Source organism: Schistocerca americana, chromosome 1, assembly GCF_021461395.2.
Source record: "Schistocerca americana isolate TAMUIC-IGC-003095 chromosome 1, iqSchAmer2.1, whole genome shotgun sequence".
Taxonomy (NCBI): Eukaryota; Metazoa; Arthropoda; class Insecta; order Orthoptera; family Acrididae; genus Schistocerca; species Schistocerca americana.
This window is the reverse complement of record NC_060119.1, coordinates 193767029-193784493: the sequence shown is the minus strand read 5'-3', so window position 1 is coordinate 193784493 and position 17465 is coordinate 193767029.

Here is a 17465-nt window from a genome sequence, read left to right as displayed (position 1 = left end):
ATAAATACTGAAAATACGTTGCTCACCTGGTAAAACAAACTACCACTCAGAATAAAAATCATAGAAGAAACAAACACATTTGCAAAGAATTAAAAGGTAACAAAGTCTCGGCCATATACGACATGTAAGAGACAATTTATGAGCTAGTTATTTTACAAGACTTCTTTTCCAAACAAACGTCTTGAATTAAAGTATATGTTTAAACACCAATATTACGTTTTACTCCATTTTACTACAACGAATTTTACCAATACCTACGCGTTTTAGAGGGTTCTCAATTTTTGGTTATTCTGAAACAGTATTTACTTATTTGAAGTTAGATAAATGAGCTACCCTCCCATTCTAATCGCAGACCATCATCTGTAACTAGTTTTCAACGTTTAAAAAAATAAGTTTTATTTTGTTGAGATACATTAATGAATACTGTTGTGTATATACGTTGTTGGATCCAGTGCTGACAGGTTCAATAATGGCTCTGAGCACTATGGGACTTAACATCTGAGGTCATCAGTCCCCTAGAACTTAGAACTACTTAACCCTAACTAACCTAAGGACATCACACACATCCATGCCCAAGGCAGGATTCGAACCTGCGACCGTAGCAGTCGCGCGGTTCCAGACTGTAGCGCCTAGAACCGCTCGGCCACTTCGGCCGGCTAGTGCTGACAGGTTTCAGTTTTTTTTATACTTCTAAAGCTGGTTAGTCGTCTCACTTACTGGGTTCATGAGGAGGTATTAGAAAAAAATGCTTAATACAACCTTTTCAGTAAGTTTCGCAGTTGATTCTTGCCAACACTTTACACACACCCTAGACCACATGAATGTCGGACTTCACATGTTTATAAACGGCATAACTTCGAGGTTAATGTGCCCTGCAATAAAGAAAACCTCCAGTTTTCTCGACCTGATGTGAAGGTTATTGTTTTGAACGTCATGTTCGCCTCTTGTGTTGTGAACCGAACGACCAAGAAAGCAGATAGACAGCCCTTTTCGTCTTCGATACACCGTGTGACGTCAAAATGACGTTATGCTTGCACGAAGTCTTGTGAAAGCAGGTTACCCTAGTCTCCTGGCCGGCGTTCCGTCTTGCGATCGCGTAAATCGTGAAGGTAATTTACGTTTCGCTAACAATAAACGTTGCGATCTACAATATAGGTTTTTATCTCACCACTGAATGCGTGAGCCAACATTCCGCTTACTACGAAATCCATTGTGGTGGACGATGTGTATATATGACGCTGTCGTTACCTGTAGGCTGTTTCAGAAAACCGACAAACATGAGACCCTGCTAGGTCCTTTTTAAAGAGTCGATCTCAGGAACCAAGCAGCATACCATCTTAGTTGCTATTATTTTCTGTTGCCACTCTAAATGGGTGTGCATACGAAAAACTAGGACGTAACATTTCCGCTCCTTCATTATGTCCCTCGTGTTTACCCGTCTGTCTGAAAAATTGAGTAAACGTCTTTTTACGTATAAACGACATATTGGTTTCAGGAAAATCGAAAGAGGTGAATACATTATACAGCACAGATTTTGGACCTATGGTTTTATGAAAGATGCGCTATATACAAATCGATTATATACTGTTGAGAGTAGAATGTTTTAAACCTAATTATGCATCGTACCACCACACTCCTCTCTTCGAATACATTTGGATGTCTATAAAAATGGTGCAGTGTAGTGTTCATTAAAAGTAATACACTATGTGATCAAAAGTATCCGGACATCTGGCTGAAAATGACTTACAAGTTCGTGGGGGCCTCCATCGGTAATGCTGGGATTCAGTACGGTGTTGGTCCACCCTTAGCCTTGATGACAGCTTGCACTCTCGCAGGCATACGTTTAATAAGGTGCTGGAAGGTTTCTCGTGGAGTGGCAGCCCATTCTTCACGGAGTGCTGCGCTGAGGAGGGTATCGATGTCAGTTGGTGAGGCCTGGCACGAAGTCGGCGTTCCAAAACATCCCAAAGGTGTTTTTTAGGATTCAGGTCAGGACTCTGTGCAGGTCAGTCCATTACAGGGACGTGTCCTGTAACCACTCTGCCACAGGCCGTGTATTATGAACAGGTACTCGATCGTGTTGAAAGATGCAACCGCCATTCCCGAATTGCTCCACGACAGTGGGAAGCAAGAAGGTGCTTAAAACATCAGTGTAGGCCTGTGCTCTGATAGTGCCACGCAAAACAACAAGGGGTGCAAACCCCCTCCATGAAAAACACGACCACACCATAACACCACCGCCTCCGAATTTTACTGTTGGCGCTACACGCGCTGACAGATGACATTCACCGGACATTCGCCGTACCCACACCCTGCCATCGGATTGCCACATTGTATACCGTGATTCGTCACTCCACACAACGTTTTCTCACCGTTCAATCGTCCAATGTTTACGCTTCTTACACCAAGCGAGGCGTCGTTTGGCAAGCAGCGGCATGACATGTGGCCTATGAGCAACCGCTCGACCATGAAATCCAAGTTTTCTCACCTCCCGCCTAACTGTCATAGTACTTGCAATGGATCCTGATGCAGTTTGGAATTTCTGTGTGATGGTCTGGATAGATGTCTGCCTATTGCACATTCCGATCCTCTTCGACTGTCGGCGGTCTCTGCCTGTCAACAGACGAGGTTGGCCTGTACGCTTTTGTGCTGTACGTGTCCCTTCACGTTTCCACTTCACTATCACATCGGAAACACTGGACCTAGGCATGTTAATAAGTGTGGAAATCTCGCGTACAGACATATGACACAAGTGAGACCCGATCACCAGACCACGTTCAAAGTTCGTGAGTTCCGCGGAGCGCCCCTTTCTGCTCTCTCACGACGTCTAATGACTACTGAGGTCGCTGATATGGAGTACCTGGCAGTAGATGGCAGCACAATGCACCTAATATGAAAAACGCATGGTTTTGGGGGTGTCCGGATACTTTTGATCACATAGTGTAAATAAAATCGTGTCTACTTCAATATTTTAGAAGTTGTAATTTAGGTGTGAACAGTGCACCAAATTAATTCCAAAAAACGTTGTTTGCATATGTTAGTCAATTTAAAGAACTTTAGTGCCATCCACGTCTCGACTCAAGATGTGTTCAGTCCGCAGCGTGGCTCTGTTTTATTTATACTTTGTTTTTGTAAACATTCCGCTATCAGTTTGTCATACAGGTAGAAAAACCATCTACAAAGAAATACCAGGCCGAAATAATTATCAAAATAAGTTAAGATTATTATACTATATTCGAATCTACAATAAATTACAGCTAAAAAACTGACATGGCACGAGCCGTAGCTGTGAAGAAATGTAAAAGAGAACTCAACAGGAGAACATACTGAGAGATTAAACTGTAAATGTAACCACTGATAATACATTAAATATCATAAACACATATTATGGCTCTTAAAATCCTCAGTATCCTTTGCCAGACACAAGTAATTCTCAGTGTCTTGATCTATTTGTAATACCGTACAAGAAAAAAGGGAAGGGATGTTAGGTGACGCGAAAAGCACCAAATATGGCAACAAATCACGGAAAATATATATGTGGATGGCTGGACAGGGAGTTGAACACAGGCACTCTTAAAAGCGAGTCCAGGATTCCAACCACTGAGGCATCTCGATCTCTTTCTGATACCGTCGTCATTCTCTGTTGCCTTGGTGTTATTTATATTACTTATATTGTTGCTGTTTTTGGTCCGCAGCCGTCCACATTAGTCTCTCAAGTGCAGATCTCTTCATCCCCACGTAACTACAGCTACCTACATCCGTTTGAACCTGCTTACAGTACTCAAGCTTTATCTCTGTCTATAATTCTTCCCCTTTCACTTATCTCTACAACCAAATGTTCATCGCCCATATTTCACCTTCATATAAGGCTTCATCCAAGACAAACAGTTCCAGAAAAGACTTCCTAAAACTTAAACGTATATTCGATGCTAATATATTTCTCTCTTTTAGGAAAACTTTTTATGCTATTGCCTCTCTTCTTCTGCTGTCGTCACCTATTAAGCTACCCAAATACGTAGAACAACTAGTCTACCATTTTTAGCGTCTCAGTTCCTAATCTAATCCCTACTGCATCACCTACCTTCATTCGTCTACATTATCCTTATTCTGCTTTTATTACTGTTCACCTTATAAACTCTTTTCATTATAGGCGAGAGCAGGGTAAAATGACCATGGAGAGCCAAGCGTCTGTTGGGGTCCCGGGGCTATGAGGTGCTGGCATCGAGTCAAAAATCCCTCAACTTATTCTCCATGTACGGCCCTATCGTCCTGACAAGCATAAGTTGTCCATTGTACCGCTCCTCAGAGTTATTATAACATTTATTAATTTTAATTATCCTGATATAAGGTAAATCGTCATTTTGTGTGTGCTAGCAGACGGCTTTTCCTGATGTAGGCGAGAAACCAAGCAGAAATCACCGTAAGTTAAAACCGACAAATTGTTAACGAACTGTTTTTCGAGCTTAAAAACAAACCAAATTGAAAATATCTTTAATTACAGACCACTGGTGATGTTTTATCTCAAAAAAGCAAAACGCTTCTGGTAAGTAAATGCCCGTTTACTTGTAGTTGTAACGACGGAACGAAAGTAACCTCAGGAACTGTAAAGCAACTACGGACAGTGTGGCTACACAAATGAAGAAAATGGTTCAAATGGCTCTGAGCACTATGGGACTTAATGTCTGTGGTCATCAGTCCCCTAGAACTTAGAACCACTTAAACCTAACTAACCTAAGAACATCACACACATCCATGCCCGAGGCAGGTTTCGAACCTGCGACCGTAGCGGTCACGCGGTTCCAGGCTGAAGCGCCTAGAACCGACACAAATTAAGAATTTAGCTTTACTTACTATCTGGCAAGAAATACTGGGGGGGGGGGGGGGGAGTTAGAACTAGCAACTTCCTATTTTGATAGGAGTGATAATGTGGAGAGAGGAGGATTATGAGATTGACAGACTGCGAGGGGGGGGGGGGGTGGAGATGAAGTAGGAGGAGCAGATGGAGAGAGAGATGGAGGAGGAGATGGTCATAGAAAGGAAAGGAGATGGAGAGAGAGAGGGAGGGAGAGAGAGAGGGAGGGAGAGGAGGAGATGGACTAATAGAAGATTTGAATAAATACATACTTCGGCAATGCCTGGTACTCAACTAGGCTAATAATATATCACAACCCCCTACGTGTCGCTCCAGTTAGGACCTCGAGGGTAAGATTGGAGTAATTACAGCACTCGCGGAGTCATTGTTACAGTCACTTGTCCTGTACCCAGTGTATGAATGGAACGCTGAAAAAAATCTGACTGTGATTCGCAGAGCATCAATGAAGGGCTTATTTCAATAGTGGTACAAGTCCATTACCTCCACTTTTCTGCCTATAATGCTTCTGAAACCAATGATCCAAACAAACAGAAAGAAAGATTCATCTCTAGCAAGAAGCCATATGCTTGAATATTTCTGGTATCTGAACTGCAGATTTTTCAGCGCTCGTTTAACTTAAGGACTCTGTATTTCACAATGAACAAAAATGGACTTGTACCACTATTGAAATAAGTTCTTCAGATGTGCAGCGTGGGGAAAATAACTCGTCTGGAAAATATTTGTAAGACTGACGTGGAACTGGCCCTTGTATTGTACAAAAAAACTGGCCACCACGGAAAACCGATGCACCAATTGGTTGCTTTCAGATGCCTCCACACGCACATTTTCCGCACGCTCTGCCCCGAGTACTTTGCTATGTCAATAAGTTTAAGTGAACGAGAAGAGAAGGCGTGCTTAGACACCTGTAACACACAATGGTGCTCACGACAGAAGCACAATTCATAGAATACCTGTGCGAAGCTGCTTCCGCAAGAGTTTGACACTGGAAGTGTTTTAGCAAAACATCTAGCAAAATTCTCCAATGCAAAACTTAGTGGCAAAATTACACGAAACTCCCGATGTAGCGAAAGAAAGCCACAACTATCCAAAAAGAGTTCGGATACCAGCAAACATTGCTCAAGTGAAGAAAACCTGAACAAAATCCTACGAACTCTCAACGCCGTTTATCTGTGCAACTCGGAATTACGAGATCGTCGTATCGAAACGCTTACGTGTTTACTGTTGTTCATGAGCTGCTAAAGCGCCCAAAGAAGCTTTCGCGTATAGAATTCTGCCGGTGGTTTTTAAGTGAAGTCGAATTAGGGCTCTTGGATACTCAGTTTTTCAGCTTGCAGTAACTCAAAGAACATGCTCCATTATGCTTTGAAGAGCCGTTGCATAATGTCGAGATTGGTGTTTAGTGCTCAATATCTGGTGTCTGCAATGTAAAACAATTATTTTACCAAATACGCAATGTTGACCGGTTCTCCTCAGAAACTGCTTGATCCACACGTGGAGCCGGCCGAAGTGGCCGTGCGGTTAAAGGCGCTGCAGTCTGGAACCGCAAGACCGCTACGGTCGCAGGTTCGAATCCTGCCTCGGGCATGGATATTTGTGATGTCCTTAGGTTAGTTAGGTTTAACTAGTTCTAAGTTCTAGGGGACTAATGACCTCAGCAGTTGAGTCCGATAGTGCTCAGAGCCATTTGATCCATACGTGGATAAACTCACAGAAGACGAGCGACTGCGTGGATATTTTCAGCAAGAGGAGAAACAACGCACGCCGCCGTAGAAACCTTGCAACGAGTGCATTAGGTGTTCGGTGAGGAGAGGCAATGCAGTCTGCAGGTCACCTCGATCGCCTGATCTCTCTGCCTGCGATTTTTACCTGTGGGACAGACTGAAGGGTCATGAGTACTCAACGAATCCTCACACACCGAAAGAGCTACGCCGGAACCCTGAAAACGCTGTTGTTACCATCCATCAGACAAAGCTGCTACGAGTGTCTCAAAGCTTGATAAATCCTGCACAGCGCTGCATCGAACTCAACTGTGGCCATTTCCAACATCTGCGATTTTCATTACAAGGGTTGGTGCTGCGTCAGTTGTACAGCAAGTATTTTCAAGGCCAACTTTATTATCCCAAACTTGCAGATGTAGATACCTTCTCAATATGAGGCGAAAACTTTGTTTAAGTCTTGAGAATAGCGACTTCCCTACAACAGCATAGCGAACAGTCTCATAATGCTAAATAGTGACTGAATGCAGACTTTTATTCGATTTCTTATGCAAGTGATGCATCGAAATTACAGCATCATCGACGTTATAGCCACGCCGATACTCGAAAACGTACTTGTTTTTTAATACCCAAGTATGCCACACGAGTTTAAGATTGTTCGACCGTACTAGATACTTCGAAGGATACCGTACACTTCTACGATGGTAAACGAAATAGCAGGAATTTTTAAAATTGTCTTTAGACTGGTGAGCATGATGCTTCTAATGTTTTTTTGAACGTTTTAAGCAGACACGAGATGCAATTTTTAGTTGGCGGTCTCTGAAGTGGCGACTGTGATGTGTGACTGAGAAGAGCGAACTACATCTACGTCCGTACTCTGCAAACCTCTGTAAATAACATGGGAGAGGGTATTTCCCATTCTACCAGTTTTTAGACTCCTTCTAGTTAGTTAATGACATGTTCCATATGTACGATGCTTTTATCGAAATGGTGTGGAACGAGTCAGTTTACAGGATATGTATAAGTGGTGAGAGTTAACATTAATCAGTATAATATTCTTTAGTCCTACTCATGCAGCTACGCTTAAAAACTAGATTTTTTATGGGCTACCAATTATTAAATAAAAATTCGTCAATAGTGTAGAAGAAGTTGCCCAGGAGAAATACCTTCAGGTTAAATTTAAACCTTGCGTCATTACTTGCCAGACATTTTATGTTATTGGGCAAGCGATCAAGAATTTTTGTTGCTGAATATTCACCTCCTTCCTAAGCCAGTTACAGTTTTAATAATGGGTAACACTGGCCATTTTTTTCGTCTATGGACATTTTTATTCTTGTCAAATCGCGACGGAGAATTTATGCCGAATTTCATTAGCGGATAAACGAATTGTGTCGATGCAGCTAAAATGCCTAACTCCTTGAAGAGGTATCCACATGACGACCGTGAGTGAACACCACACGTCGTTCTTACTGCTCGCTTTTGTCCAATCAATACTTTTACTGTAAGTGATGACTTACTCCAGAAAATTATTCCATTATGCATTATTGGATGGAAATATGCTAAATATGTCACGAGGTTGATTCGTTTGTTTTCTTGACCAACAATTACACACAATTGTAAGAGATTGCTTTACATGATTACTCCAAGAAAATAAAAAATATAAAATTTTTACAGAGCTCTTTTGACAAAAAGTAAAATCTGATTCTATTCTGGAGCTATTCTTTGATTGTATTACAGAAATAATTTTAAATGGTTAATTTTCTGTGTCTAAATCTTTATAATCCTAAGTAGTGGTGAAGTGTTGTAATGTATGATAGTGTAGTGTTAATTTCCCACAACTTTTCATGCAACTCAAAGTACTAAGCCGTCTTAGGCTACACATTCTCTTCAGTAACTCTCATACCATCTTACTACTTACTCTCGCAACCCAACTACTAAAAAAAAAGATATACGAACTACAGAAGATACTAGACTTCCCATTACTTTTTGTCTATATGGTGGCACTAACGGTGGTGTAAGGAGTGAATCTCGATGAGTGCCGACGTCACCAGTCTGTTCTCTGTGTTATGTGGGCAAAACAATTCTGCTGCGAAATTGTCTTTTTGCTGAAACTGATACAAAAATTTCTCAGACTGGTGTACAAATTTTCCACTCCAGCTGCTGAAACAAACATAAAAAAAGCACAAGGTATTACCTACATTTGACTGCAAAGCTACATTTCTTCCATTCTTCTCTTTCTCACAAATTGATGGTGTGCCGATTTACCATTCAGGTGCTCGCGAACCACTCGCGAAAGCCCACACGGATATCAACGCACAATAGTGCGAAAAACCACATGCGAAAATCACAAGCGAATAACCACAGTGAACGAGAATCGCATAAGACGCGTTAGCTCATCAGTATAACCACACTCGAATAAAGTATCCCATTCACGAGAAACATTGCACCAAAGGCGACATCCCTAGACTAAAAACACGCCACAAATACATCGCGCCATTGGCGATGACAATAATTAGCCCGTAGCGAAGACACACTGCACTGGGCAATGGTCGCAAACCATGGCGAAAACACACAAAAAAGTCAACACGCCTCTCGCGTGGACAATACACGGCCATCCTACAAAATATCACCATGGGTTTCACAAACTAAACAACTCTCCTCTCACACAATATGCTACGAATTGTATACCGGATCGTACAAGTGCGTTTACTGCAACGCACACACAATAAACAGAAGAAATTTGATTGTTGCTGAACTCCAAGATGTCACGAGAAGGGGTCCCGTCCCCAACACTCGTGCACTTGTTTCGGACTCGAAGACATAAAATTCTATCGTTGTTGTGACACTTCATTCTGTCGTTCCGTCCAAACCGCAAAACTGCTATGAGAACATATTAATTCACGCGAAATGGGACTCAAATGAACAACGATGTTTCCGTCGTGAAATCACTACATTTCCACTCTCAACTATTGTAATTATTCAGCTCTGGGATGACCATCTGGACATCTATAAACATGATACACGTTACGAAGAAATACTTGTACAGTGAAATTCTAACAATGCCTAACTCTTACGACTAGCTGTAATGGAAAAGTTCCTATGCTAATTACCATTGTGAACCGCAAAAAATCTAAAGAAATGATTGTTCTCTTTAACAGTATTATAACTAAGCAAAACTTATGCTACTAGGCTTATGTTCGACTGTCATCGACCGTCAAACTATCTGTGACTTGTTCAAAATACGAAACTTCCAGCAACATTTCTTCTAGATCGTCGTATCTAATAACATTGATGAGGCTGGGTCCGAGTTCAGTTGCAGATGCGTTTTGTGCGTCTTCTGCATAATCAACTAGTCACTGACGTTGGTTGACATTTCTTCGCTCCCTCCGTCCTGGGTTCGGTTCCCGAATTTCAATTTCCTCGGCTTGACCTCCGTTTCCGTTTCCTCCGTTGTTCATTCGCGTCCATCTTCTATTGTCATGGAAACCGGATCATGGTTTCGCCATCCGTTGTTTTGTGGTCCGTAGCCTTCATTCCTCCTTCCATTCCAGCCTCTGTTGCGTAGTACATAACTATCGTGGTTCCCATTCCAGTCTCTTCGTAGTTCAGCTTCATTACCCCCGAAATTTCCCGACCGTGAGTGGTTACCGTAAGGCGTTCCATTTCGTAAATTTGCATTCCTATTATAATAATTGTTATGTTGTGGACGCTACATAGAGCCTGCGACGTATCTGTCAGAGTTTCTTCTGCGTTCTCCGATATTTTCTGCTCGGAATGCGTACTCTAATTCGTAAAGAGTGTTACGGAAAGTACTGAGCTCCACATTACACCTGCCAGCTAAATACTTGTTGATATGCTGACGGAAGTGACGTATGATTTCACCGGTAGAGCATGGTACGTCAAGATACTGGTTCTTGTATCATTGCATCAAAGGATCTTGACTGGGCTTTTGTAGCCTGAACTCTGGAAATCTTTGCCAACAGTCATCTCATACTTTATGCGCTCTTGCGTCTCCTTGGACCAGTAGATATTTAGGAAGCTGTGTTTGAACTCCTGGTAACTTCTACACGTCGCTGATATTCTGTGCATTTTCTCCGCAACTGACCTTTGCAAGTATCCGAAAATAAAGTCTAATTTGTATTTTAAACGCCAGTTTGGAGGTAAAGGGAAGGTCAAATTGTGATATCCATGTGCATGGGTGAGTAAAATTACCATCTCGGAAAAATTCTAATTTTCAGACTTGTAAGAAACGTTGAAAATCGAATGGCGTTTCGTTAACTTCCGTCTTACGAAAAATATCAGTCCTTTGGATGTCCTCGTTCGATGTCCCCTCATTTACGCTGTCTTCACGGCTTCGAGAAAATGCAACGTTCACCTCACCGTGTCCTCTGCGCGATGCTAGCGGTATGCAGCTACCCATGCCGTCCGACTTTGTTTCTGGTTCCGTTGCGTTCGCGCTTGGCCGCATTTGAAATTGTTTCTTTAGCGTCTGCTCCAATTTCTTCTCCATACGGGTGTTGATAGCTTCCAGTTGAGATTTAAACGAAAGAAGAGTCCGGACCTCTTCAGTCTCGCTCACTGGAGTTGCAGCTGTCACGTCCGAACCAGTCCGTAATCTGCGCAGCTCAGACTCTTAATTTGTCCATGGACACTCTCTCATGAAGATCAGTGGCTTCACGTATTTTCGTGCCGATGGGCTGCTCCGCATCATTTTGCCGCTTTCCCACGGTTTTCACCTTGTTGTTCAAATTGATCACTGCAGTTCTGTGCGTTTACTCGTTTTCAGTGCATCAGCTGCTACTCACCTTGCGAAAGTTGCTACTGTCTTGGAGCTCTCTGCCGTCTGCTTAGCATCATGTGCAGTCTTTAAACTTTTGATTGCTTTGGTGTTTACTTTACGTAGGTTTTCCTGGAGTTTATCTGCCCATGATTTGTGTTGCTCGCGCATTTGATTTACCTGAGCACCGATATTTTTTATGTCCGTCCTCGTCTCATTAATTTCCTCCTCCATTTCTTTTAGTCCATCAATTTTCTTCTCCAGTCCCATCAAAAATGCCACCAGATTGTAGTTCTCTTCCTTTTCCTCAGTGCTGTGATCGAACGAACTCATGCTTGATTTCTGTGGTGTTGTTTCCGCATCATTGCGCTCTGATACATCCTTGTCTTTTCTGTCCGGATTTCTAATAATCACCTCTGCTTCGATATGTTTTGGTAGGCGCACATCTTCTATCACACGCGATCTGACACTGTCAGTCCCCTCAATATAAACCATATTGCTTTCGTCTGCCTGATTTCCTCACTGCACGACATCGTTGTTCCTAACACCGTTCAACAGCAACGCCTCCCTACGTTCAAACGGTGCCTCCACCGTTTCATTGCGCTCTTCCTCCATGACGTACGCTTTATTTTCCGCTCCCAGTCTACTTGTCTCCGTGCTCTACTTCTCGTTATCATTCGAATTCTCTATCGACAACAAACTTTAATTATCCGTATAACACATGGACAGCTGTATTATGTAACTCACAAGATATACGCAGCACAATACAATGACGTCAAAAATATTAGCAAAGCAGTTTGCACCTCAAGACTACGACAATAGTACACTAGATCTGGAATCAAAGACAACCAAATACAAAACAAATGCAGTAGCAAACACCAAGAAAATAATACGACAACGCCGTTGGCAACGACGGGAAAACGGTCGACAAGTGACTCAGAAGTCACTCACACAAATACACTGTAAATAAAACAGATAAATACATAAACAACACGAACACAGAAATAAGTATCTACAACATACTACTGAACCATATTTTTCTTTTCCATTTCAACATAATGTGGACCTAAATGACAGAAGTGCCAAGGACCAAGAGCCTGGCAGTAGTTCGACAACTGCAAGCTTCCGACTCTTTCAGTTGCAACCAAGACATTAATAAAATGGAAAAGGTAATGTGAATAAGAACTCAGGGAGGAGTTGTGGTCTAAATAACAATAGATTTATTCATTCTTAACATCACAAGACAAAAGATGGGTAAGAAATGCCACACAAACATTTTTTATTTGACAAACGCTTTCAGTAATATGCGGTCTATGGTTCACAGGTCATCAGCTGGGGATCAACACACCACACTAACCAGAACTAATCGCTTTATCTGACTTCATACATGTGAATCCGTGGTATGGTCCAAAAACTACGCTACTATAAAGCATCTACACTCTACTATTCCATAAACAATAATATGGTTCAAATGGCTCTGAGCACTATGGGACTCAACTGCTGAGGTCATTAGTCCCCTAGAACTTAGAACTAGTTAAACCTAACTAACCTAAGGACATCACAAACATCCATGCCCGAGGCAGGATTCGAACCTGCGACCGTAGCGGTCTTGCGGTTCCAGACTGCAGCGCCTTTAACCGCACGGCCACTACGGCCAGCTAACAAAAATATGGTTCCAAAGAACAGGGTGCTGAGAACCATATACTGGGGCCCTACGCCAGAGCACCGAATACTTTACCCCTCTGCAGGTGAGGGCGGCACAGCACGACACCTCGCCGACTGCAGTCACACGGACAGCGACAATCTGTTTGTTATTAACGGGCGGGGCGGATTAGCTGTGCGGCTACCCCCGTCAGAGGTTCGTCCTCCCTCGGGCATGGGTGTGTGTGTTGTCCTTAGTGTAAGTTAGTTTAAGTTAGATTAAGTAGTGTGTAACCCTATGGACCGATGACCTCAGCAGTTTGGTCCCACAGAACTTACCACAAATTACCAATTTGTTATTAACGGCGCGCTCCCGGAAATATGCAAGTATGCGGTCTCGCGTTCGGCTGCTTCGGAACGCCGATACTTCCCTATGAGCCTCTGAAACACCAGTGGGTTCCAGTGTGCAGATGGACCCGTTTTATGGTCTGCCAAACCAGTTTGACTCCATGACACCACTATGCATGACGGATATGCCAAATGTTTAGACGGCAGACTCAAAACAAATAAGTACACCCACCCATCACTCGTTGTGTGCGTGATGAAAGAAGCAGTACCTCTGACGGTTCAGATGGTGACTGGCACAGGCTCTAGGTGGCACACTAGCAAAGGACACAAGTCTCACCATTTAGGTAAAGACCTACTGTTCTTTACTAGCGAAGCACCAGTACAAGAGAGTGTTTCTCTTTCTCTACAGCTTTCCTCCGCAGCTCAGTAGCATTGCATATTTACATGCTTAGACTACAACCACTTTATCAAAAGCCAATCATGAGCTGGAGCTCGGCATTCGTAGCTGGGAGATCAAATGGCTCTAAGGACTATGGGACTTAACATCTGAGGTCATCAGTCCCCTAGACTTAGAACTACTTAAACCTAACTAACCTAAGGACATCACACACATCCCAAGGCAGGATTCGAACCTGCGACTGTAGCAGCAGTGCGGTTCCGGACTGAAGTGCCTAGAACCGCTCAGCCACAGCGGCCGGCGCTGGGAGATCGCCCCCTGCTCTGCATACGCAGATTTGACCAACCAGCGACTTTAAAAATTAATTGGGAGCAAAGGAAGAAATATTCAGCTTCATGTCCAGTTTCCCATGCGTTTACGCTGTGTCTTTGCTAAAAGCATGACTTGGATGGAACCACAGTCCTCCTTAAAAAGATCGTTATCTCTGCTGTGTCCATTTCGAAGTTTCCAAAGAATGGCCATAAACTCGCTAAAAGCCTCGTGCCCTCATAAGTGTTTTGTAGCAGAGTGTGGATACCGGGGCGCTACTGCCCTGTCCCACTAGCCTGTCCCCCAGAAACTCACAGGCATCTCATCGGCTTCCTGCCTAACGAGGGCCCATTCTCTACTTTATTGCCGGTCATCAGTTCGTACAAAGCTCTGCTCACAGCTGCAGCGACTCCTTGGCGCTACACAGCCTAACTGGACGCGTCTGCCGACACACCGGCGCCACCTTGTGTCTGCACAATGAGAGTGGCACACTTTTCTGTCAGCAAATGTTTTCACACTGCAAACAATTTCATCATATGAATGAAGTCAGATCATATCAGATATAGCATCCAAGTAATAAAGACCACCTTCCCTATCATGACCACATATCAAAAGTGAGAGTGCCCTGCAGTGACTCAAACTGTTACATATTTTATAGTCCTGTTCTGTTTCAATTTCTTTAAAGATTTTCTGTCTGTAATCTGACTCTAAGCTATGAAATGGGCCTCCCAGACTCCAGGAACTACAGGTATTTTTTGCCCTGTGTGCTTGTGGCCCCACTTACACTTTCTGCAAGATGTTTCGTTAGTTACGTCCTCTGCCCTCTTGTTCAGGTACTTGGCTGATTTGTGTATCACTCCAACTGCAGCAAGAGGTACGGAAACATATACTTTATATCAGTCAAAAGAAATCCACTGAGTTCTTTGTTTAGACAGCTGATAGCTGTATTAACCCATTTCTGGTTATGGCGCTGAAAAACCTTCACACAAGCGAGTGACGTTGCTGCTCCCATTTCCTTCAGATCATCTGCAATACTACGCTCTAAGTTTCTAGCCACCTTTCTTCCAGCCCTTCCTACTAAAAGTGTTGGCAAATGGTTCAAATGGCTCTGAGCACTATGGGACTTAACTGCTAGGTCATCAGTCCCCTAGAACTTAGAATTACTTAAACCTAACTAACCTAAGAACATCACACACATCCACGCCCGAGGCAGGTTTCGAACCTGCGACCGCAGCGGTCGCGCAGTTCCAGACTGAAGCGCCTAGAACCGCTCAGCCACACCGGCCGGCACTAAAAGTGTCTGATTTATTTCATCCAAAGCCCCTATATTCTCTGTCATTGGCTGTCCACTGGGTATCACGATTCTTGTGATCTGGAAGCATACATCCACCTTTTTCTGTAGAATTTGGCCAACACCCCTCTTGTCACTCCTACCCAGCTGCGAGACTGTTCCTACCAACATATCCTTAAAGTTGTTCTACGAGTCTGCACTCTGTTTCACTCAAACACTGGTTGAGGCTGTTCTTCAATTTCAGGTAACAAGTCGAACTGATTGGTAATCAGAATCTGAAATGTGATTCCAGAAGTTTTCTCCTTCTGTTTACTACTCATTTCCTTTTTCCGAGTCCCATTTCTCTTTCCCTTCACCCTATCTAACCTAAAATACGCCATTTTTAATTCTTCGAGTAATATGTAAATCTTTCTTCGCTGTTCCAAAATTTCTTGTCTCGACTGCATATCTAAATCTCCACAGGACAGCCTCATCTGTTACTTTACTGGCCTTCCCTCTAAAATCTCCGCAATGAGACACCAACCCACAGTCCTGACATGTTTCTCCCATACTAACTAACCTACAGTAATATTCACATTCGTCGCATGCGACGCTACTTCTGCAACGAACTACACTACTGGCCATTAAAATTGATACACCACAAACATGACGTGCTACAGACGCGAAATTTAACCGACAGGAAGAAGATGCTGTGATATGCAAATGATTAGCATTCCAGAGCTTTCACATAAGGTTGGCGCCGGTGGCGACACCTACAACGTGCTGACATGAGCAAAGTTTCCAACCGATTTCTCATACACAAATAGCAGTTGACCGGCGTTGCCTGGTGAAACGTTGTTGTGATGCCTCGTGTAAGGAGGAGAAACGCGTACCATCACGTTTTCGACTTTTATAAAGGTCGGATTGTAGCCTACCACGATTCCGGTTTATCGTATCGCGACGTTGCTGCTCGCGTTGGTCGAGATCCAATGATTGTTAGTAGAATGTGGAATCGGTGGGTTCAGGAGGGTAATACGGAACGCCGTGCTGTATCCCAACGGCCACGTATCACTAGCAGTCGAGATGACAGGCATCTTATCCGCATGGCTGTAACGGATGGTGCAGCCACGTCTCGATCCCTGAGCCAACCGATGGGGACGTTTGCAAGACAACAACCATCTGCACGAACAGTTCGACGACGTTTACAGCAGCATGGACTAACAGCTCGGAGACCATGGCTGCGGTTACCCTTGACGCTGCATCACAGACAGGAGTGCGATGGTGTACTCAACGACGAACCTGGGTGCACGAATGGCAAAACGTCATTTTTTTCTGATGAATCCAGGTTCTGGTTACAGCACCATGATGGTCGCATCCGTGTTTGGCGACATCGCGGTGAACGCACATTGGAGGGGTGTATTCGTCATCGCCATACTGGCGTATCACCCGGCGTGATGGTATGGGGTGCCACTGGTTACACGTCTCGGTCACCTCTTGTTCGCATTGACGACACTTTGAACAGTGGACGTTATATTTCAGATGTGTTAAGACCCGTGGCTCTACCTTTCATTCGATCCCTGCGAAATCCTACATTTCAGCAGGATAAGGCACGGCCGCATGTTGCAGGTCCTGTAGGGGCCTTTCTGGACTCAGAAAATGTTCGACTGCTGCCCTGGCCAGCACATTCTCCAGATCTCTGACCAATTGAAAGCGTCTAGTCAATGGTGTCCGAGCAACTGGCTCGTCACAATACGCCAGCCACTACTGTTGATGAACTGTGGTATCGTGTTGAAGCTGCATGGGCAGCTGTACCTCTACTCGCCATCCAAGCTCTGTTTGACTCAATGCCCAGGACCGAGGTGGTTGTTCTGGGTACTCATTTCTCAGGATCTATGCACCCAATTTGCATGAAAATTTAATCACATGTCAAAAAAATGGCTCTGAGCACTATGGGACTTAACATCTGAGGTCATCAGTCCCCTAGACTTAGAACTACTTAAACCTAAATAACCTAAGGACATCACACACATCCATGCCCGAGGCAGGATTCGAACCTGCGACCGTAGCGGTCGCGCGGTTCGAGACTGAAGCGCCTAGAACCGCTCGGCCATTCCGTCCGGTAATCACATGTCAGT